The following is a 25137-nucleotide window of genomic DNA, read 5'->3' as shown; positions in this document are numbered from 1 at the left end:
ATCAGAATGGCCAAGATGAAAAACTCAAGGGACAACACATGCTGGAGTGGTTGTGGAGAAAGGGGAACCCTCCTCCACTGCTGGTGGGAATGTAAACTGATACAACCACTCTGGAAATCTATCTGGTGCTTTCTAAGACAATTAGTAATAGTGCTTCCTCAAGACCCAGCTATACCACTGCTAGGTATATACCCAAAGTTTGCTCAAGTACACAAAAGGGATATTTGCTCAACCATGTTTATAGCAGCATTATTTGTAATAGCCAGAACCTAGAAACAACCCAGATGTCCATCAACGGAGGAATGAGTACAGAAATTGTGGTATTTTTACACAATGGAACACTACTCAGCAATCAAAAAGGAGGAAATCATGAAATTTGCAGGCAAATGGTGGGATCTAGAAAAGATCATCCTGAGTGAAATATCCCAGAAGGAGAAAGTCAAACACGGTATATACTCACTTATATAGACCTATAAGATATGATAAACATAATGAAATCTACACACCTAAAAAAGATAATCAAGAGAACGGACATGGGGTAAGATTATCAATCTTCGTTTAGAAAGACAGATGGGATGCGCATGGAACGTATGACAGGAGTCTACTGAGCACATTTGAAAGACTCTAACTAGCAGTGTTTTCAAAGCAAAGACTCATGACCAAACCTTTGGCAGAGTACAGGGAATCATAAGAAAGAAGGGGAGTTAGTCTGATGAAGAAAGGATAGGAGCTCCACAAGGACCAAATATATCTGGGCACAGGGTCTTTTCTGAGACTGACATGCAACCAAGGACCATGTATGAATGTAACCTAGAACCTCTGCTCAGATGTAGCCTGTGGTAGCTCAGTAACCAATTGGTTTCCCATAGTGAGGGGAACAAGGACTATTTCTAACAGGAACTCAATGACTGGCTCTTTGGCCTCCCCACCCCCCAAGGGAGGAGCAGTCCTGTTAGGCCACAGAGGAGAGCTTTGCAGCCAGTCCTGAAGATACCTGATAAAACAGGATCAGATGAATGGGGAGGAGGTCCCCCCTATTAGTGGACTTGGCAAGGGGCACAGTGGAGATGAGGGAGTGAGGGAGGGACTGGGAGGGAATGAGGGATCGGTACACAGCTGGGATACAGAGTTAATAAAATGTAACTGATAAGAAAAAAATAAAATTAAAAACAAGAAAATGATAAAGGCCTTTAAAAAGGAAAATAAAGTCCTCAAAGAAATACAGGAAAACACAATCAAAGAGATGAAGGAACTGAATAAATCTTTTAAAGAAATACAGGAATATACAATGAAAGGGGAGAAGGACCTAAACATGGAAATAGAAGCAATCAAGGAAACATAATCTAAGGCAATCCAGGAGATTGAAAACCTATGGAAGAGAATAAGAACTACTGACACAAGTATAATCAACAGAATAAAAGAGATGGAACAGAGAATCTCCAGTGTAGAAGATACAATTGAAGAAATTAATGCATCAGTGAAAGAAAATGTTAAATTTAAAAAGTTCCTGATTCAAAACATCCAAGAAATCTGAGACACTATGGAAAGACCTACGAATAATAGGAATAAAGGAGAAGACTCCCAACTCCAAGGTCCAGAAAATGTTTTCAACAAAATCATAGAAAACCTCCCCAACTTAAAGAAAGATAAACTTATAAACATACAAGAAGCTTACAAAACACTAAATAGATTGGACTGGAGAACAAAATTTTCCTGCCATATAAAAATCAAAACACTAAATATACAGACCAAAGAAAGAATACTGAAAGCTGCAAGGACAAAAGGACAAGTCACATAGAAATGCAGACCTATCAGAATTGCACCCAATTTCTTGCTAGAAACTCTGAAAGCCAGAAGGTCCTGGACAGATACCTTCCAGACACAAAAAGACCACAGATGCCAGCCCTGAATAGCAAAACTTTTAATCACTGTAGAAGGAGAAAACAAGATATTACACTACAAAAACAAATTTAAACAGTATCTAACCACAAATCCAACCTTACAGAAGATACTAGAAGGAAAATTCCACCCCAAGGAGGTTAACTACATTCAGAAAGAGACACCTAAAACAACAGAGCAAGTCAAAGACCTATAATGACAAGAAATTCAAGTCACTGAAGAAAGGAATTGAAGAAGATATCCAAAGATAGAAAGCCCTCCCATGCTCATGGATTGGTAGAATTAACATAGTAAAAATGGCCATCTTACCGAAAGCAAGCTACAGATTCAATATAATTCTCATCAAATTACCATCACAAAATTGTCAGCATCATATGGAATAACAGAAAGCCCAACATTGCTTAAAAAATAAAATAAAACAAACAAACAAAAAAAACAATCCTGTGAAATAAAGGATCATCTGGAGGTATCCCCATCCCTGATCTCAAGTTTCACTACAGAGCATACATAAGAAGTTGATAATGATCTTATTCAGAGGAAAAATAAGGTTAGGACATTAGGTAATGCAAGTTAATTCTAGTTAATTAACTCATAGTCATATCAGACACTAGTCTAATTTATCACAGGAGTATATATCCCAAAAGATATCTGATTCTATAGAAAGGTAGATTATATAAAGATAGGTAAGTCTTCAAAAACCTCAGAGACCAACAGAATATGGCATTTAAAAATATCTTTATTATTTTAAAGATTCTTTGACAATGAGACAGGTCACCTACTGGCAGCATCCAGCCTACCTCAAAGAAGAGGATAAGCATGAAAAACCTCCATATGGAGAAGGCTTCAAATGTGGCAAGTAAAAATGCCCTTGTTTCACAACAGACAGAATTTGCTTAAAATGGGGAAGCTTAAATGCAGGCCAGGTGGACTGCCCAACTCTGCCAAGAGAAGGTAAGCATGTCCTAAATAGATTCTGTTTCATATATATGTCTGTCAAATATACTGAGTCAGAATGCTGAAGATGATGTTCCAATGTTATAGAGAGTTTTGGGTGACTGTTTTGGCAGCAAACTGTCTCTGTCATTTTTTTTTTTTTTTTGGAAGCTGCTAACATGTACTTCTTATTTACTCTAGTAACTAGTTTTATTCCTTCTCAAGTGTCTGGTGGGGTTGAAGACAAAGTAGTTATAGTTCCACAATTAAGCTTAAAAGTTGTTTAGAATTTAAGAAAATGTTTTCATATAGGTAATAGCAATAAGGATAAAAGTTAATTTAAGTATAGAACTATAAACTTGTCAAGATAGGATAGATAACCAAATGCTTTCTCCTAAATTGACAAATGCACATGGACTGGACGTTGCACATGTAAATCTTACCTATTAGTTTTCATAACTGTTTTATAATTATTATTGTATTGAAAAAAGTAACCTTTTATTGGACTTAAAATGAGGGATTTGTTGGTATAATGTTCTCATGGAATGTATACACATTAACATTTTTCATTCACATCCTGATTTCTCTACCCCACTATCTGATTTCAATCCAGACATTGCAATGTGAAACTTGTTTTAAGCATCACCTGTCTCAAGTTTGTGTAAACATGCCCCTATGTGTTCTCTGTATTGCCAATAAAACAACCAGCCAATGCTGAGCAATGGTGAGAATAGGATGGGACATCCTGGTCTGGTGGAGAGGAGAAAAGAAGAGAGTGGGAGGAAAGGCTGGGAGAGCAAGAGGAGAGGACCTAGAAACACCAGGAGCGATGAACCAGACCTAAGATATTTGACTAAAAAGCAAGTTTAATGCAGAAAATCTGAATAGGAGGAAGCTATGCAGGCTTGGAAGTTTAGGACAGAGTAATTATTGCCCAGCATTGTTCTCTAGGTTGATTAAATAAATCCTAGTCTTTGTCTGGTAATTTTGGTATTCAGCTGGTTTAGGAATAACCACCATTTAAACAAAAGATAAATCAATAATAAATATTAATAATCATCAACATGCAATGCTTTAAATTCTATGTATGCATCTTTAGTTATTTCTATATTTATCTTTGTCCATGCTGAAAAACCATTTATTACAAAGATTTGGCCTGCTCTTACATTGCATAACCATAATATTCAGAAATTTCCATATCCCTTTCCTTCTGAAGGAAAAGATTCAGTTTCCCGGTGGAGGGGCACTTAGCAGCATTCTCTCACTCTTGTTGAGCCCTTCTCTTCATGGCCTCCCTCTCTGACTTCTGCTCTTTTGTGATGGGCTGTGCTATAACTAGCCCTAGAATTTCAACTTTACTCCACGGAATTGGTTGGCCACTAAAGTCTTGAGGCAGATACTGGGTTTCAGGTTTTTGAGGTGATGGCACCTTGTTCGGGCAGGATAAAAAAAATCTCCCTCTGGAGTGAAGTATGAGATGATGCTCTGTAGGGTGCAGGCCTTGAGGCAGCTGACAGAGGCGCTGTGCTAGATTAATGGAGGTATCTAATTGGTTACATTAGGTCCTGGACCACTGCTGGAAATTGGCAGAGTGGGTTAGCAGAGGCCATCAAAGATGTGCTGGCAGGAGGTGGTTGTGATGACCCCACTAGGCTGAGCTGAGTGGGAATGAGGCTCTGCAGGGTCAGCTGCAATGGGCCTGTGTGAAGATAGTGGGAGAGGCTTTCTAGAAGCAGGTCTGGCTTGAGGCTTGTCCAGGGTTGGGAAAGGCAGAGGTACTAACTTGACCTTGCCAAGTGGGGGCAGTTCATATTGGGATGAGGTTGGACACTCCTGTGAGCCTTGCTCTTTGTTCTCTGTGGCTTTCCCAGGGTTTTGTCAGGGCCCTGGCCCTCATGTGGCATACCCAGCAGTGCTGTGGTGGGTGGTCCTGGCCTGAGATCTTTGTTCCTGCTGGAAAATCGTAGAGATAAGGAGGAGCACGTGCTAGTTTTCCTCTCAGTCTTTTTCCCCAGTGGGCAAAAAACCCTCATGGACTCAAACATGTGCATGCTCATCTGGGTTCGAGGCTTTCTACAGCTATTGTGGCTGAGCTCAGGTGGATTTCTTTTCCTCTTGGTCTTGGGTATGGTTGGCTGCTCTTCTGACTTGACTCTCTTCCTTGACTGCTTAGGATCCTTTTGTTTTCTTGCAGTTGTTTTCTCTGCTCTACTTGGTCTTATCTTGCTTCTGTCCTCTAATTCTGCTATGCCTGGGAGCTGCTTTCTGAGCTTTGCCCTCCAAGTGCTTGCCATGTTGTCACTATCCCAGTCACTGTCTCCAGCACTGCCCACAGTCCTCTCTTCCTCCATCAGGTCCCAGCAGTGGATTTTGGCCTCAGGAGCTCCATCAAGCAGCTCAGAGGCTTCATGGTCTTTCTTTCCCACTTGGTCAGATGGTCCACTAATAATCTAGAAATGTCCTAGATCTTCTCCCTCTGGACAACTGAGGAGACTTTAGATTTGGTTGCCACAGCATGTGGAGATTGTTCTAGGTCTGTGAGGGAGTTCCATAGTTGTGGAAGGTGAATGTCATCCACCAATGTTGCTGTCTGCAACATCCATCATGGACATCATCAAACTTTCTAGTGTCCCTTGCTCTTCCAGATCAAGGCTGCTGCCTCCCATGCTGGCATTGTCAGAAACAGGCTTCTGCCATAGGCTCCTAGCAGAAGTGCAATGTAGAAGCTGCTGCATGTCAGGGTGTGCTAAAAGGAGGGGTGTTGTGTCTTGGTTTTCTTTTGTACCCTCATAGGCATCTAGGGACAGTGAAAGCTCAGCTTTAGTCTCATCCAAGTTTCTATTATCTGCTTGTTCTAGGCTTGGAGCTGGAGGCAAGGCCAGGATGGGGGCTGTTAAAGACCTGTCCCATCAACAGGGTGATGTCTTCATTTCTGTAACCTGGTTGTAGGTCTTGCATAAATCTGAAGTCTACAGCAGACAGAGTGTCTGTCCTGAAGGTGGCAATCACAGAGATGCCTCCAGTTCCACCACCGAAAAAGAGTCAAGGAAGAAGTCAGTGTCTGGTCAGTGAGATACCTGTTCCCCCTTTCATACCACCACAGCACTCAGACCCTGGCAGCTGTGTAGAAGGCATTCCTATGAGCTATGCTTGAGCAGCACGGACAGAACCTCTATCCACAGACAGGTAGTGACTTATCTGTTTCTAGTGGCCATGCAATGTCATGTTTTTTCAAACATTTTTGTGTTCTTTGTGTTTGTTGGTGTGTGCATAGCCACCATGAGTAGGTTACAGAATTCCCTTGATATGTGCTCCTTGCTTGCCTTCACCTTTGTCTTTGATACAGTGACTCTCATGTCCTTAGAACTTTGCTGTTAGGCAGGAGGCCTGGTTCATAATATTATACAACTTCTTTCATTTTATGTCTTTGCTTAGATGCACCCAGAAGCCTGGCTTTTTATGTGGGTTTTGATGTCCAAATCCAGTTGTACACTGCTGTGAGGCAAGGATTTCAACAACTGAGGCTTTCCTCCAGACCCATGTTTCACAAACTTATTATAAGTGACATGAAAATTTATTTAAGAAATTGAAATCTTTGGGTTTGGCTCAGTATTTGAGAACTTGTCTTCATCACCTTATAACCTTAGCCTTCGATTACCCCTTAAGTAAAACAGCAAAAGAAAATAGAAGATTCAGCTTTGGCCAACTTATGAGTGGTACGTGGGCTGTACCTAACTTGTCTTTACAATTCTAGGTATAAGAGAATGCCATGAAAAGTTCTTGGTATCTCAGAGGAGTACTTCCCCCATGAAAGATTTGAGGTGCACTGCTCAGAAGGATTTCAACTTGCGGAATATGTAGTGTTACCAAAACAAACATGGAATATCTAGTGTTACCAAAACAAACAAACAAATCCTCAGTTGCACACCACACATGGTAAGCCACCATCTTGATTTTAAAATAGAGAAGACACGTCATGCACCTGCCTCTCCCCCACTCCTGCAAAACTCCAAGCTGTGTGTTCTAAATACTGGCTCTCATTATTTCTGACCTCTATGCTTTTAAAATTATTTTCCTCCTGATTTCTGTATACTCTGCTCTTTAAATATATATATATATATATATATTACATATTTAAATATGTATAATATATATTAAAATGCTGTAAATTCTTATCTAACAATTTATATAATATTCTCATTGGGTTTACATTTATAAGACTTCCGTAATCATAACTATTTTTTTAGACTAAAACAACTAGTCTCATCTTACATTGGTATGAATTTTTATATAACCTTAAAGTTGTATTTTTATAACATGCTACATATATATATATATATATATATATATATATATATATATATATATATATGATTCAGCCCTGGTTCAAAATAATTTTATATGATAAAATTTCAAGGTTATAAAGGTCTACTCAAATTAAGCTAATTTAAAATGTACGCCTAAAATGGTAGGATCTAGAAAAGATCATTCTGCGTGAAATATCCCAGAAGGAGAAAGACAAACACAGTATATACTCACTTATATAGACCTATAAGATATGATAAACATAATGAAATATATACACCTAAATAGATAATCAAGAGAGCAGACATGGGGTAAGATGATCAATCCTCGTTTAGAAAGACAGATGGAATGTGCATTGAACATATGACAGGAGTCTACTGAGCGAATCTGAAAGACTCTAACTAGCAGTGTTTTCAAAGCATATACAAAGACTCATGACCAAACCTTTGGCAGAGTACAGGGAATCATATGAAAGAAGGGGAGTTAGTATGATGGGGAAAGGATAGGAGCTCCACAAGGACCAAATATATCTGGGCACAGGGTCTTTCTCTGAGACTGATATTCAACCAAGGACCATGTATGGATATAACCTAGAACCTCTGCTCAGATGTAGCCTGTGGTAGCTCAGTAACCAATTGGTTTCCCATAGTAAGGGGAACAAGGACTATTTCTAACAGGAACTCAAAGACTGGCTCTTTGACCTCCCCACCCTCCAAGGGAGGAGCAGTCCTGTTAGGCCACAGAGGAGGGCTTTGTAGCCAGTCCTGAAGATACCTGATAAAACAGGATCAGATGAATGGGGAGGAGGTCCCCCCCCCCATCAGTGGACTTGGAAAGGGGCAGGATGGAGATGAGGGAGGGAGAGTGGGACTAGGAAGGAATGAGGGAGCGGGACATGGCTGGGATACAGTTAATAAAATGTAACTGATAAGAAAAAAATAAAATGATTGGCAAGTGAAAAAAAATAAAATGTACGCCTAACAGTCTATGTCTTTATCAATTCCTAAATTAATAAATGCTGTTTCTCTTGCCACGAGCTGCCAATGAACCACTAGGCTTTCTGGCTAATAAGTTTGCTATAATAAATTCAAATGTAATTTTAAAATTGCTTTATACTGTTTTAATATATTGTTGGTTTTAAAACTTGTATCTTGGGGGTTATTATGTACATGTTTTTAGCAATACTCTAAATTAGGATCTATTAATTTTAGAGGCACTTATTTATGTTAAAACTTGATCATTGTGTTATATCTTCACTATCAAAAGGTTAAAATATGCTTGGTATTGTTTTCTAAGTATAGTATTATTATTAACCTATAGCATAGCCTTATACTTTTCAAAGCTATAAAATTTTTTAACTTAAGTAGCTTTTAATTCCTTTATGTAATTTTGAGGAAAGATTGTATATAGATAATGGCTTATTAGTGATGCTAATGATTAAATTCTCTTTTTTAATTAAATTTTATTTTTATATTAATTACAGTTTATTCACTTTGTATCCCAGCTGTAGCTCCCTTTCTCATTCCCTCCCAATCCCACCCACCCTCCCTCATCTCCTCCCATACCGCTCTCCAAGTCCACTGATAAGGGAAGTCCTCCTCCCCTTCCATCTGTCCCTAGCTTAATCGGACTCATCAGGACTGGCTGCATTGCCCTCCTCTGTGGCAGCACAGGGAATTTCATGAAAGAAGGGGAAGATAGTAAGACATGGAGAGGACAGGAGCTCCACAAGGAGAGCAACAGAACCAAAATATCTGGTCACAGGGGTCTTTTCTGAGACATTTACTCCAACCAAGGACCATTCATGGAAATAATCTGGAACCCCTGCTCAGATATAGCCCATGGCAGCTCATTATCCAAGTGTATCTTTGTAAGGGGAACAAGGACTGTCTCTGACATGAACTCAGTGACTGGTTCTTTGACCACCACCACCCCTGAGAGGGGAGCTATAAATTTTTTATATATTCAGTCATCCTGAGTTGACTCAACCTAGATGTCCCTCTTCTTCCTGTTCAAGGGTACTGTCTGTGTTTCTTTGCCATTCAATATTCCTCTATTGAGAATTCTCTGTTTAGCTTTGTACCACATTTTTAATTGGATTCCTTGATTTGTTGCTTTTTAATTTCTTTATTTCTTTATATATTCTGGGTATAAGCCCTCCGTCATTATGGGGTTGGTGAAGATCCTTTCCCAGTCTTTAGGCTGTCATTTTGTTCTGATGACAGTCTCCTTTGTTTGGCGGCAGTGAGACCAGATGCTTGCTGGTGGTCAATGCTATTCCGGCCTGATTCAAAACTCTTTGCATGCACGTGGAACTACTGATTGGAAGTCTGTGCAACTGAAAACCCTCCTCTGCAAGCCAGCCTCTCGTGGGAAATTTAAAATCTTGCCTGTGGAGCCTGAGGCAGTGGTGCAATCTAAAGCCATCTGTGTGTGGGCAAGGTCCCCAGCAATTGCTTACTTAACAGCAATAGTTTAGAAGCATTTTGGGTCTGTGTACGAAGTGGCAGTTTCAGCATCTGGCATGAGCGTTTTAGTTTCCCCAAGCCAATTTTGGTGCAGCGTGAGTGTATGCCATGTCCCCTGGTGCTTGGTGCTCAGAGCACCTAGCAGGATGCTGAGTCTGAACAGCCTTGAGCGGAGGGACAGGTGTGCACTTAAGGGCAGGGTACTTGAGAGAAAGTGTAGGTTTTAAAGCATAAGTGATTGAATGGTGGTTAGGGATAGATAGAACAGAAAAAAAAATCTGTTGCAAGCATCATTGTCTGATTACAGTTGTCCTGGCATGACCAGACCAGAGGCTAGGAGAGCACTTGCCTGACAACACCCCAATATTAGGACCAATGAAATGATGATGCTCACAGCAGATTTTATATGAAGCAGATTTATTAGACGGAGATGAAGAGAGAGAGCAGAGAGCGAGACATAATGAAAGAAGGGAGTGGAATGCCCCAACAGAAAAGGGGAGAGGGCAAGAGGGCAAGAGATGAGAAGGCAAGAGAGGGAGAAAGTGCCTGGTTGGTCCATTTAATGAACAACACAACAGTGCCTGCCAGGTGAGGCTATCTGGCAGGTGACACATGATGACATCAGAGGTTGCTAGGCAACACAGAAACAGGCTGCTTAAATACTAACAGTTCCCCTCATTCCCCTCCCCTAGTCCACTGAAAGGGGGAGTTCTCTGCCTCTGTCATCTGCCCATAGCTTATCAAGTCTCTTTAGGACTGCCTGGATCCTCTTCTTCTGTGGCCTGGCAAGACTGAATTGCAGGGGCAAGTGATCAAAGAGCAGGCAATCAAGTTCATGACAGAGGCAGTGCTTGCTCCCCTTGCTCAGGGACCCATATGGAGCCTGAACTGCCAAACGGCTCCATCTGAGCAGGGTGTCTAGGTCCTCTACAAATGTGGTATTTGGTTGGTGTCTCAATCTCTGCAGGACCCCTTGGGCTCAGATTTTTAGCTTTGTTGGTCTCCTTGTGAGGCTCTTTTCCTCTCCATGTCTTTTCATACTCCCCCCTTCTTCCATAAGACTCGCTGCACTCTGCCCAAAGTTTGGCTGTAAGTCTCATCATCTGCTTCAATCTCCTGTTGGTTGGAGCCTTTCAAAGGACCTTCTATAATAGGTTCCCATCCTGTTTCCTCTCTTCCACCACTTCTGGTGCCATTCTGAATGAGATTTAAACATAATACATAGGGTCGTCCTTAGTGTTTACTGTTTAGTCTGTAGATTTTAGTATGGCTATCTAGTATTATACTGCTAATTTCTGCTTATAAGTGAGTGAATACCATGATTGTCTTTCTGTTTCTGGGTTACCTCACTTAGGATGATCTATTTTAGCTTCATCCGTTTGCCTGAACATTTCATGATTTCCTTGTTATTAATAGCTGAGTAGTATTCCATTGTGAAAATGTATCAGAATATCTGCATCCATTCCTCTGTTGAGGGACTTCTGGGTTGTGTATAGATTCTGGCTATTATGAATAAAGCTGCTATAAAAGTAGTTGAGTAAATGTCCTTGTTGAATGGTGGGGCATCTTTTGGGTATATACCCAGGAGTGGTATACCTGGATCTTGAGGTAGTGCTATTCCCAATTTTTTTAGTAAGCGCCGGATTGATTTCCAAAGTGATTGTATAAGTTTACTTTCCCACCAGAAATGGAGGAGGGTTCCCCTTTCTCCACATTTTCTCCAGAATATGTTGTCACTTCAGTTTTTTATCCTAGCCATTCTGATAGGTTTTACTGGAATCTCAGAGTTGTTTTGATTTCCATTTTCCTGATGACTAAGGACATTGAGCATTTCTTTACGTGTTTTCTGCCATTCAATATTCCTCTGTTGCGAATTCTCTAGTTAGCTCTGTACTCCATTTTTAATTGGATTATTTGATTTTTTGGTGTCTAATTTTCTTGAGTTCTTTATACGTACTGGATATTAGCCCTCTATCGTTGTAAGCTATGTAAAGGTCTTTTCACAGTCTGTGGGCTGTTGTTTTGCACCAATGACAGAGTTCTTTGCTTTACAGAAGCTTTTCAGTTTCATGAGGTCCAATTTATTAATTATAGATATTAGGGCCTGAGCTGTTGGTATTCTGTTCAGAAAATTTTCTCCTGAGCAAATGAGTTAGAGGCTCTTCACTACTTTTTCTTCCAACAGATTTAGTGTATCTGGTTTTATATTGAGATCTTTGATCCACTTGGACTTTAGTTTTGTGCAAGATGATAGATATGGGTCTGTTTGCATTTTTCTATATGTGGACTTCCATTAGACCAGCACCATTTGTTGAAGATGCTGTCTTTTTTTCCATTGTATTGTTTTGGCATTTTTGTCAAAATCAGGTTTCCATAAGTGTGTGGGTTTATTTCTTGGTCCTGGTTTTGATTCCATTGACCCCCCCACCCCCAGTTTGTTTCTATGCCAGTATAATGGAGATTTTATTACTATTGCTCTAGAGTGCAGCTTGAAATCAGGGGTGGGGATAATACCAGAAGACCTTTTATTATACAGGATTGTTTTAGCAATTCTGGGTTTTGTTTTGTTTTGTTTTGTCTTGTTGTTGTTATTTCATATGAAGTCGAGAATTTTTCATTCTAAATCTGTAAAGAATTTTGATGCTAATTTGATGGGAATTGCATTGATTCTGTAGATTGTTTTTGGTAAGATGGTCATTTTTACTATATTAATGCTACTGAGCAATGAGCATGGGATATCTTTCTATTTTTTGATATCTTCATTTTCTTTCTTCAAAGACTTGAAGTTTATTCATACAAGTCTTTGACTTTCTTGGTTAGAGTTACACCAAGATACTTTATGTATTTTTGTGGCTATTGTGAAGGGTGTTGTTTCCATAATTTATTTATCAGCCTATTTGTCTTTTGCATACAAGAGGGCTATTGATTTTTTGAGTTAATTTTTTATTCAGACACTTTGCTGAAGGTATTTATCAGCTGCAGGAGTTCTCTGGTTGAATTTCTGGGGTCGCTCACATATACATCATATCATCTATGAATAGTGATGCTTTGACTTTTTCTTTTTCCGATTTGAACCCCCTTGTTCTCCTTTAATTGTCTTACTTCTCTAGCAAGACCTTCAAGTACTATGTTGAAGAGATACAGAGAGAGTGGGCAGCCTTGCCTTGTCCCTGATTTCAGTGGGATTGATTTAAGTTTTTCTCCCTTTAGTTTGCTGTTGGCTATAGGCTTGCTGTATGTTGCCTTTACTATGCTTAGGTAAGTGTCTTATATCCCTGATCTCTCCAGAGCTTTAAATATGAATGGGTGTTGGATTTTATCAAATGTTTTTTCAGCATCTTAGGAAATGATCATGTGTTTTGTTTTGTTTCAGTTTGTTTATATGGTGGATTACATTGATGGATTTCCATATATTAAAACACCCCTGCATTCCTGAGATGAAGTCTATTTGGTCATAGTGGGTGATATCTTTGATGTGTTCTTGGATTTGGTTTGTGAGTATTTTATATAGAGTATTTTTGTGTCAAAGCTAGATTGGCCTGAAGTTATATTTCTTTGTTGGGTCTTTGTGAGGTTTAGGTATCAAGGTGACTGTGGTTTCATAGAATGATTTTGGTAATGTTCCTTCTGTTTCTATTTTGTGGAAGTTTGAAGAGTATTGGTGTTATCTCTTCTTTGAAGGTCTGTACAATTCTGGACTGAAATCATCTTTCCCTGCACATTTTTGGATGTTAGGCTTTTTATGATTGCTTCTATTTCTTTAGGGTATATAGTACAATTTAATTTATTTACCTGATCTTGGTTCAGCTTTGGCATGTGGAGTCAATCAAGAAAATTGTCCGTTTCATTTAGATTTTCAAATTTTGTAGCATATAAGCTTTTGAAGTAAGGCCTAACGATTGTTTGGATTTCCTCAGTGTCTGTCGTTATGTCCCCCTTTTCATTTATGATTTTGTTCATTTGGATAGTGTCTCTTGCCTTTTAGTTAATTTGGCTAAGGGTTTGTCTATCTTGTTGATTTTCTCAAAGAACCAGTTTCATTGATTCTTTGAATTGTTTTCTTTGTTTTTAATGAATTGATTTCAGCCCCGAGTTTGAAAATTTCCAGCCGTCTACTCTTCTTGGGTGTGTCTACTTCTTTTTTTTTTCTAGGGTTTTCTTGTGAGCCTTTAAGTTGCTTGTATGAGATATTTTGAATTTCTTTAGGATGGCACTTAGTGCTATGAACTTTACTCTTAGCAATGCTTTCATTGTTTTCTGTAAATTGCGGTATGTTGTGCCTTCATTTTTAGTGTATTCTAGGAAGACATTTATTTCTTCCTTGACCCAGCTGTCATTGAGTATAGAGTTGTTCAGTTTCCATGTGTGTGTAGGCTTTTTGCTGTTTCTGTTGTTGCTGCAGTCCAGCTTTAGTCCATGGTGATCATATAGGATGCAAGGGATTATTTCAATCTTCTTGTATTTGTTGAGGCTTGCTTTGTGACAAATAATATGGCCTATTTTGGAGAAGGTTCCATGAGGTGCTGTGAAGAATGTAAATTCTTTTGTGTTTGGGTTATAAGTTCTGTATATGTCTTTTAGGTCCACTTGATTCAAGACATCTTTTAGTGTCGTTGTTTCTTTGTTGAGTTTCTGTTTTGTTGACCTGTCCTTTGATGAGCATGGGTTGTTGAAGTCTCCCACTATTAATGTTTTGGGATCTATGTGTGGTTTAAGTTTTATTAATCTTTCTTTTACAAATGGGGGTGCCCTTTTATTTGGGGCATAGATAATCATAACTGAGATGTCTTCTTGGTGGAATTTTCCTTTGATGAGTATAAAGTGAACTTCCCCATCTCTTTTGATTAATTTTGGTTGAAAATCTATTTTTTTTTAGATATTAAAATAACTCTTACTGCTTTCTTCTTGCATCTGTTTGCTTGGAAAACCATCTTCTAGCTCTGTTCTCTCAGGTAATGTCTATATTTGTGACTGAGGTGTGTTTGTTACATGTTTTGTTTACACATCCATTCTGTTAGTGTGTGTATTTTTATTGGAGAGTTGATTCCATTAATGTTGAGAGATATTAATGACCAGTGTATGTTAGATCCTTTTACTTTTGTTGTTGGTTGTAGTAGTATGTTTGTGTGCTTGGCTACTTTCAGTTTTGATGTAGTGAGGTTATTTATTTCCTGTGTTTTCCTGGATATAGTTAGCTTTCTTGAGTTGTATTATTCCTTCTACTATCTTCTGTAAGGCTGGATTTGCGGGTAGGTATTGTTTAATTTTTTTGTCATTGAATATCTTGTTTTTTTCCATCTGTGATGTTTGAGACTTTTGCCATGTATGGTAGTCTGGGCTGACATCTGTGTTCTCTTAGGGCCTGCATGATATCTGTCCAGGCTGTTCTGGCTTTCATAGTTTCTGTTGAGAAGTCAGGTGTGATTCTGATGGGTTTGCTATTATATATTACTTGGACCTTTTCCCTTGCAGCTTTTAATAATTTTTCTTTGTTCTGTATATTTACTGTTTTGATTATTATGTGGAGGAAGGATTTTCTTTTCCAGTTTAATCTATTATGTGTTCTGTAGGCCTCTTGTATGCTTATAGGCCTCTCCTTTAAATTGGGGAAATTTTCTTCTATGATTTTGTTGAAAATATTTCCTGGGAATTGGTGATGGGAATCTTCTTTTTCCTCTGTTGTTATTATTCTTAGATTTTGTTTTTTACATGTTGTCCTTAATTTCTTGGATGGTTTGTATCAGGAATATTTTATATTTAACATTTTCTTTGATGGACACATAAATTTCTTCCATTGTATCTGCAACAACTGAGGTTCTTTTTCCATTTCTTGTAGTCTGTTTGATATGCTTACCACTGTAGTTCCTATTTTCTTCCCTAAGTTCTCCGTCTACATGTCTGTATTTTGCTGTTTTTTTTTTCAATTCCTTAACCTATTTGTTTGAACTTTCTGCTTTTTCATTTATTTCTCTCAATGATATAATTATTTCCTCTCTATAGGCCATAATCTGTTTGGCTGCATCTTCCTCCATTTCTTTATGGATGGCCATAATCTGTTTGACTTCATCTGCCTGTATTTCTTTACGGATTTTATTCATTTCCTCTTTTACCATCTTGATAAGCATAGATTTAAGGTCATCTTCTTGAATTTCACTTATGTTAGGGTATCCAGAGCTATTTGCCCATGGAGAACTGCATTTGAAGATGCCATATTGCTTTGACTTTTGCTGATGGTGCTTTTTGGCTGGCCTCTACCCATCTGGCTGTCTCAGGTGTTGGCTGTTAGTTTCTGGTGCCCGCTGGAATCCTGGGGTGGGGAGAAACCTCCTTGGTAGGAAAATGGTTGTTCCTGATGAAGCCCTCCTCAGCTTTTTGGGTGTGGTCTCCAAAAGGCCAGTGCTTCTCAGGTAATTGCCACAGCTCTCCTCATGTGAATGGTCCTGTGAGCTAACTGGGCTTGTTGGGAGCCCAGTGGCTCTCCTCTCACCAGGAAGAGTCCTGGAGATAGCTGCCCTGCCACTGCCTTTCTTGCTCTGAATTTAAAGAGCTGCTGCTGCTGCTCATACACTGTGTTAGCTGAGCACAGCCCTCTTGAGGAACCAGGGAGTCCCAAGTTTTGGTCTGTTTAGGTAGGGAGACAGTTTGAGTTTTGGAGCAGAGTCTGGAGGCTGATCTCGTGGGTCCCAGGTGTCTGTAGGCCTGAGGTTTGAGCTCTGTGCCCCAGTACCAATAGATAATCAGTGACAGGTGAGTGCAGCACACAGGCGTGTGGCTAGAGGCTAGAGCACCTGAACCTGCTGGAATCTTGGACATTTCCAGGGTGGTTGGCTGGGTGTCCTGTGGTCAGATGCAATGTTTCCCTCACCGTGGGGCTTCCTCCCAACAAGGAAATCTAGTCTGTGATGTTTTTTTGCTCCACAGTTCTGTCTGGGGCTATGAGTAGTGTGCAGGCAGGCATGTGGCTCTGGGCTGGCGACTGAGTGCCTGCTGGAACACAGGAACTTTTTTGGGCTTTAGCTACATGACCTGAGAATGGACCTGATTTCTTCCCATAATGTGGGGTTTCCTCTCACCTGGGGAACAGAATTGCTGGTGTTTTAGGACCCACAGTTGGGTCTGTTGGTCACTGTGTAGTCACTGCTGGCATGCTCATCAGACACAGTGTTCTCTCAGTGCTGCTCTGTAGATGACTTTCATTTGATTAAATAGATTATTGTATGTTTTCCCTGTGTTTCCAGTTTAAGTTGAGGATTCCACTCTCACTGTGATGCATTTGCTTATATATGCATTTTAATTTGTTTCTCCATGGCTGTGATAAAGACCGAGTGAAATTAAGCTGGAGTAGAAAATGGTGTCTTATGCTTACACCCATTGTCTAAGGAAGCCAAGGCAGGTGATCAAGACAGGACTTGAGTCAGGAACTGAAGCAGAGACCATAGTGGAATGATGCATACTGGCATGCATCCACTGACTTGCTCCACTACCATTCTTATGTCATCCAGGCTAACTGTCCAAAGTACAGTATATATTTACTGTATCTATCTATAGTGGGCAGGGCTATTCTGTAGCAATTAATAATGATAATATACTACAGAAATTCTCATAGATTAATATTACAGAAGTAATTTCTGTATTAGAATTCTCTTTTACCAGGTGTTCCTAGGTTGTGTTAAGTTGGCTATTTACAGTGAGTGGTCTTCTCTTGCTGTAGTCAGTATGGTTTCTTTGTTCTTTCTTTATCATGATGTAACCTCACTGGAGGGGTCCCTTTTCCGTGTTAGAGGTTTGACAATCTTTGTTTTCTATGATTCTAATTAATATCAGGAACTGGAAGATGGCAGAGATGGAGAGAAGATACTGATTTGAGAGTGCTTTTTGGGTGGTGCATGATATCCAGTTCCCAGATTGGGTGAGCCTGTGATCATTAAGGTGTTGGTAAAGAAGTTCAGTCAAAGTGGGAAATAGTAAGAGCTGGAGGGGACGGGAACACCACAAGGAGAGCAACAGAACAAGATAATTTGAACACAGGGAACTTCCCAGAAAATCATACTCCAACCAAGGACTATTCATGGAGATGACCTGGAACCCCTGCACAGGTGTAGCCCATGGCAGTTCAGTGTCCAAGTGGGTTACATAGTAATGGGAAGAGGGACTGCCTCTGACATAATCTGATTGGCCTGCTCGTTGATCACTTCCCCCTGAGGGGGGAGCAGCCTTACCAGGCCACAGTAGAGGACAATGCAGCCACTTTTGATGAGAACTGATAGACTAAGATCAGAAAGAAGAGGAGAACCTCCCCTATCAGTGGACTTAGGGAGTGGCATGCATGCAGAAAGGGGAGAGAGGGTGGGATCAGCAGGGGAGGAGGGAGGGGCTTATGGGGGGATACAAAATGAATAAAGTGTAATTAATAAAAAATTTTAAAAAATATTTAAAAAAAAAGAAGTTCAGTCAATAGGAACCAGAGTAGCTGACAGAAGTTTCATGGCTTTGCTAATCTTTTGGGATGACATGGTCATTGTAAGCCATGAACAGTCTAGTTAGTTCTGAGTAATACAAAGCAGCATGCACACTGGTGTTTAAAGTGCTAGAGCAACCAAAGAATTGAAATCCAAGGAAACAGGCCTGTTCTTGTGTGTGTAGTAAGAGTTTCTCCCACAGTGAAACACTGTTTTCTTGAAGAGAATAAGGTAGACTCATTAGACTCAAATCCGGACACAATTCAGAGGTTCAGGAAAGCTGAACTATAAGATGCTCAGGGATCCTCCCTTGGCTTATAAAAGTGATAAATTATTGCTGAGGACACACTCTTCACACCAATTCAACTGCCTTCAGGTACTTATGGTAGCACAAAGACCTAGCTTTCTTGAGTTGTCAGTCATGGTGATGGTTAACAGTCACTGTGTGGTTAACCATCTGCCTCTAAACCATTCTTTCTAATGTCATTAAATTGTTACCTATACTCCTTTAATAAATGCAATTATCATTTCCAGTTCCTTAAGCTGGAGTTGTACAAAATCATTTTTGAAGTCCATCACCAGTGTACTATTTATGATGAGAAGGCCTTTGTTTATGCCTCTCTAAGAAAAGACACTAAACACCAAACAGGGTCATGTAAAGACACATGTAGTAGATTGGGAAAGAATCTTCACTAACCCTTTATCTGACAGAGGACTAATATCCAGTATATACAAAGAACTAAAGAAGCTGAAAAGCAGCAAACCAAGTAATCCGATTAAAAAATGAGGAACAGAGCTAAACAGAGAATTCTCGACAGAGGAATATCAATATCGAATGGCAGAGAAACACTTAAAGAAATGCTCATTCTAATTAGCCATCAGGGAAATGCAAATCAAAACGACCCTGAGATATCACCTTACACCCATCAGAATGGCCAAAATGAAAATCTCAAGGGACAACACATGCTGGAGAGGTTGTGGAGAAAGGGGAACCCTCCTCCACTGCTGGTGGGAATGTAAACTGGTTCAACCACTCTGGAAATCTATCTGGCGCTTTCTAAGACAATTAGGAATAGTGCTTCCTCAAGACCCAGCTATACCACTGCTAGGTATATACCCAAACTTTGCTCAAGTACACAAAAGGGATATTTGCTCAACCATGTTTATAGCAGCTTTATTTGTAATAGCCAGAACCTGGAAACAACCCAGATGTCCATCAACGGAGGAATGGGTACAGAAATTGTGGTATTTTTACACAATGGAATACTACTCAGCAATCAAAAAGGAGGAAATCATGAAATTTTCAGGCAAATGGTGGGACCTAGAAAAGATCATCCTGAGTGAAATATCCCAGGAGAAAGACAAACACGGTATATACTCACTTATATAGACCTATAAGATATGATAAACATAATGAAATCTACACACCTAAAAAAGATAATCAAGAGAACAGACATGGGGTAAGATTATCAACCTTCGTTTAGAAAGACAGATGGGATGCACATTGAATGTATGACAGGAGTCTACTGAGCGCATCTGAAATACTCTAACTAGCAGTGTTTTCAAAGCAAAGACTCATGACCAAACCTTTGGCAGAGTACAGGGAATCATAAGAAAGAAGGGGAGTTAGTCTGATGAGGAAAGGATAGGAGCTCCACAAGGAACAAACATATCTGGGCACAGGGTCTTTTCTGAGACTGACATGCAACCAAGGACCATGTATGAATGTAACCTAGAACCTCTGCTCAGATGTAGCCTGTGGTAACTCAGTAACCAATTGGTTTCCCATAGTGAGGGGAACAAGGACTATTTCTAACAGGAACTCAATGACTGGCTCTTTGGCCTCCCCACCCCCCAAGGGAGGAACAGTCCTGTTAGGCCACAGAGGAGAGCTTTGCAGCCAGTCCTGAAGATACCTGTTAAAACAGGATCGGATGAATGGGGAGGAGGTTCCCCCTATCAGTGGACTTGGCAAGGGGCACGGTGGAGATGAGGGAGGGAGGGACTGGGAGGGAATGAGGGATCGGGACACGGCTGGGATACAGAGTTAATAAAATGTAACTGATAAGAAAAAAATAAAATTAAAAAAAAAGACACATGTAGTGACTTGCTAGGTTGCAGTATTAGGAAATAAATTGTTAGAAAACTTGTGCTTTTGTGGTGACATGTTTTTGTGTTGCTGTAGGCATTAAACCCTTAAGAGTCATGAAAGGCACAGATGATAACAACAGGATAAGTGAGAAAAGACTAATGCTGTGTTCAGTAATACCTTTAGAGTAAGTTGAATACTCTTATCTTTGTCACAGGTATGCCATGAGTGATGATTGCCTGCCCATCCTGTTTGCTCCCAAAGTTACTGAGTCCATCATTCCCTTATACAAAATAGTATCCTTGTGAAGATCATTTGATAAAGGTGGTGGGATCTTTTCATGCTGGCCTTGTTAATTTTGACTAGATGAGTGACTCTGGAGAGCAAATAACCCATGTTAAATTGGATAGTATTGGTCCTTCACAGATGCTGATCTTTCTGTGTCAAAAGGTTTTATTTTGTGGTCATTATGATTGTGCCTTATACATTTGGAATAGCATGTAAAAGAATAGTAAAAGTAGCAGTTAAATCATTTGAAAGACTGTGCCCTGGTGGTTGAAAAAGATACTCCCAGAAGCTATCTTGTTGTTAAACAAAATCCCTGTGCCAGAAGCATGACATCTCTCCATGTGCTGTTAACTATTAACAACACAAAGGTCTCACAAATTTTAAGGTTATCTCCAGTAGTGTTGCCAGAACTAGATGACAAGACACTATTGCTGAGACTGCACATTCTCTTGCAGGACTTTTTGAAATCACCATAGTATGGCGGGTGGAGCTTCTTTTCTTTTGCTGTCTGGGTTTCACAGACCCAGAATGTTCTTTTCAGGCTGTTGCAGAGAAATTGAAGCTTAAAGTCCTAGTTCATTGTTGACTTTCTGTACTACACTATCAAAATGTAAAGCAAGACCTATACACTAATAAAATGAAGGCACAGATGTTAGGTATATTACAATTTCATTTGAGGAACAGAAGGAATTCGTACCTTGTACTGTGATCTAGAACAAAATCCACTGTGACTGATGAGGTCAATAGTCCCAGTGGGAATAACACTAGTACTATTTTTTGCAATGGAAAGAATGGCCTCTCCATTTCCCATCTAAAAATTTGTACTTTACCCCATAAATTAGTGCAGATGTGATTGCTGCTGTAACTGCTACAGTTATCTCCTTGCTAGGCATCATCTTTCTTTTGGTGTTGTTTGCTGATGGAAAGAGTAACTGGTGAAGGCTCAAGAAAAAAAATGAGGTAGCAATAGAGGAAGTAATTGAGAGAGTATTATACTGTGATTTTTTTTTCACAATGTAAATCATGATCATTTAACTTAACTATGAAATTTTTGTAGCAATTACCTGATTGGAGACCAAAAAGTAACTCGAGAAACAGTGTAGTTACAGGTACAGTAGTAACAGTACTATGGAGCTGTCAACACTCTTTCATAAGAGAAGTAAGAGAGGGGTCTTGCTGGATCCTGATGTGGGATTCCAGCTATTGTTCCAGCTCCAACCTTTAATGGCAAGTAACCTTTCCATGTGCTATGAAAAGTGAAAAGTTAACTCAAAATTATGGAGTAGATGGTATTGTTTCCATAAGATCCCTTCTATGGAATAGGCTGTTACAAAATGAAGAGATTGGGGATCTCTCATACTCCTATAAGTAATCCCTCAAGCTTCCTTTACTAACTTGCTTAATGAACTATTGGTGTAGTACTTTATTGAGTGGTGCTCTATGTCGGCTAAAAAGATATTTTTCTGTGTCTCCCAGTATAGTCAGTACTTCCTCCTGTCTCTTTTGTTTTAATGTTCCTCCTCCTCATCTCTCTCTCTATCTCCTTTTTCTTCTTTTTTGCTTTTTCTCTATTGTTTTCCTTTCCATATTTAACTACCACTGTATGTGTTCAAGATGTGTTTACTCTTTGATAGTGCTTGATTTGGGAGCCTATATTCTTTTTTCAGGGACTACTAGGGACTGACATTGGTATAATGAGTACCAGTCAACAATGAAACAGCACCTTAAGCCTAGAGCACCATATTCTGTCTTCATTATAGTAAAAATGTCTTCTGAAAAATAATATTAGTTAAAAAGTTTTTCTATTAGTGATCTGTTCTCAAATAAACATGCCCTAAAGGGAAAAAAGAAAAAAAAAAAGAAACACACAAAATTATGCTAACACTGACTCTTTCAAACATATAACACCACAATAATGTCTTCTAATGACAGTGATTGAGATGAAATTCCACACAAATAATTCAGAAGAGTGCTTGTAAGCATGTACAAAGAAATGAAGGAAGACACAAACTTCTAGGTAGATTCTAAGAGACACAGAATGTTGGATGTCATGTGGAAATCAGCAAAGGATGTGAAAACTCAGCTCACTAGAGATAGAAATGCTGGGGGGGGGGTGCAACGGTACAATCCTAAAATGCATAAGGGGAAAGATTCAGTTGGTAAAAATAAAAGCTGTGAGGAAAGCTAAAGCAATAGAATGGATCTGGAGAGAACACTGGTATCAGAGCTTGAAGTCAAGAAGAGTAATTGAGTTGGAAATTAGTAAGACAGGAAGACAAAACATTCCAGAGGTATGACACTATGTAAAGACAAAGCTATGAATCATGTTCTGAGGAAAAGCAGAATAATTTTATCTTTAAGTGACAGAACATATTTTCCATGAAATAACAGAAGTTTCCCCAAATTTGAAGACTGAGATGTCTGATCCTGCAGAGATGGTATTTAGAATACCAAGTAAGACAATAGTAGAACCTTGGTCATCACATTACCTAATGAAAAAGGGAGAGTGCCCTATTCCAGCAGACCACACAAGCACCCAGAAACCCAGGTAAGCCCCATTCCCAGGGAATACCAACATTTCCACAGTACCCACCTAGCCTACATCCAGCTGCATCTCCTGTCATCACCACATCCCAGCATGCACCTCCAGTGGAAGCCCCTTGCTCCACCAAATGGCACTGTGGTACTTGATGGTGGACCAACCCAAATCTCTCAAAGCCTGCCCAATGCAACACCAACCATTCCTCCCTTCCCTGTCGTTATATCCCAGCCCCTAACACTTGCAGAGGACTCCCAGTCAGAGTCCACACCCACTTTCAGTATTTCAACACCCAATTGAGCAGAAAACTCTTGCTCAACCAGAGGCCATTTAGGTAATATAAGTCCTGCCACCAACATGACCTGAGACCCTCTGCTCAACTACAGGCCACTCGAGTCAGAAGACCAGAGAGGAAAGAGAAACTATAGAACAAAACACCCATATAACAAAGACAAACTATGATATCAGACTTTTAGACCTATAATCACCCCAAACCCAGATGCCTAAATACCAGTGTAAGAACATCCAGGGCAGTATGTCACTACCAGAGCCCAGGTATCCTACTACAGCAGGCCCTAAATATTCCAACACAGATGAAGCACAAGAAAATGACCTTGAAAGTGACTTTAAGAATATAATATAGGTCCTTAAAGAGGAAATGATCAAATCACTTAAAGAATATAGGAAAACACAAATAATTGGAGGAAATGGGTAAAACCTTCAAAGAAACCCAAGAAAGCACAGACAATTGGAGGAAATGAAGAAAACCCTTAAAGGAAGCGAATAAAAGCAGTTGACGGATATGAATAAAATAACTCAAAACTTGAAAATAGAACTAGAAGTAATAAAGAAAACAAACAGGAAATTCTGGAGATTGAAAATCTACAAAACTGAACAGGAACTACAGACAAAAGCATCATGAACAGAATAAAAAAGATAGAAGTGAGACTCTCAAGATATGATAGAAAAAATACATACACTGGTCAAAGAAAATATAAAATCTAAAAAAATTCCTGACATAAAACATCCAGAAAATTTAGGACACTATGGAAAGACCAAACCTAAAAATAACAGGAATAGAATAAAGAGAAAAATCCCAAATCAAAGGCCCAAAAATGTTTTTAACAAAATAATTGAAGAAAAGTTTCCTAACCTAAAGAAGAATATGCCTATAAAAGTACAAGAAGCACAAAGAACACCAAAAAGATTGGACCAGAAGAGAAAGTTCCAGCAACACATAACAATCAAAACAATAAACACAGAGAAGGAAGAATACTAACGGCTACAAAGGACAAATGCCAAATAACATATAAAGGCAGGATAGAGTCTTTCAGAGGCCCTCTGTGGTAGGCTCCTGTCTTGTTCCTTATTTTCACCTTCTCACCTCCCCCTGACAGGGGAGAAGCTTTACCAGGCCACAGAGGAAGACTGATGAGACCTGATAGGCTGAGGTCAGATGGAAGGAGAGGAGGTCCACCACTATCAGTGGACCAGGAAGGGGCATGGGAGGAGATGAGGGAGGGAAGGAGGGAGGGAGGGATTGGGAGGGGATGAGGGTGGGGCTATAGCTGGGATACAAAGTGAATGAATTGTAATAAATAAAAAATTCTATTAAAAAACATATAAAGGCAGACCTATTAGAATTACAACTGACTTCTCAAGGAAAAGTCTAAAAGCCAGAAAGGCCTGGATAGATGATATTCAGACTCTGAGAGACCACACACAGAAGCCAGCCCAGACTACTATACCCAACAAAACTTTCAATCATGATGAAAGCAAGATATTCTGTGACAAAATCAAGCTTAAACAATATCCATCCTCAAATCAGAAGGTATCAGAAAAATCTCCAACCCAAGGAAGTTAACTACACCCACAAACACATAGGCAAAAAATAATATCATACCTGCAATACCAATACACAAACACACACACACAAATACACACACCCTCCTACCACCAACAACAAAATAGGAAATGACAATCACTGGTCTTTTCTCATTCTTAATGAATTCAATCGTCTAATAAAAAGACATAGAATGGTTGCAAAAATTGGATCCATCTTTCTACTACATACAAGAAACACATCACCACATCATCAAAGGTAAGTCATTCCCCAGAGTAAATAGCAAAAAAAAAAAAAAAAAAAAAAAAAAAAAA

The 25137-nt window shown here is 39.5% G+C and overlaps 1 pseudogene; it reads right to left on the bottom strand.

Annotated features, from left to right (window-relative positions):
* Positions 1-3994: 3994 nt before the first annotated feature.
* The window catches only part of LOC129684823 (uncharacterized protein C2orf78 homolog), a 41236-nt pseudogene continuing 20093 nt past the window's right edge, over positions 3995-25137 (bottom strand).

The sequence above is a fragment of the Psammomys obesus genome, unplaced genomic scaffold, assembly GCF_907164565.1.
Source record: "Psammomys obesus unplaced genomic scaffold, mPsaObe1.curated_primary_1811, whole genome shotgun sequence".
In the NCBI taxonomy this organism is placed as follows: domain Eukaryota; kingdom Metazoa; phylum Chordata; class Mammalia; order Rodentia; family Muridae; genus Psammomys; species Psammomys obesus.
This window is presented reverse-complemented; position numbering and strand designations above follow the sequence as displayed.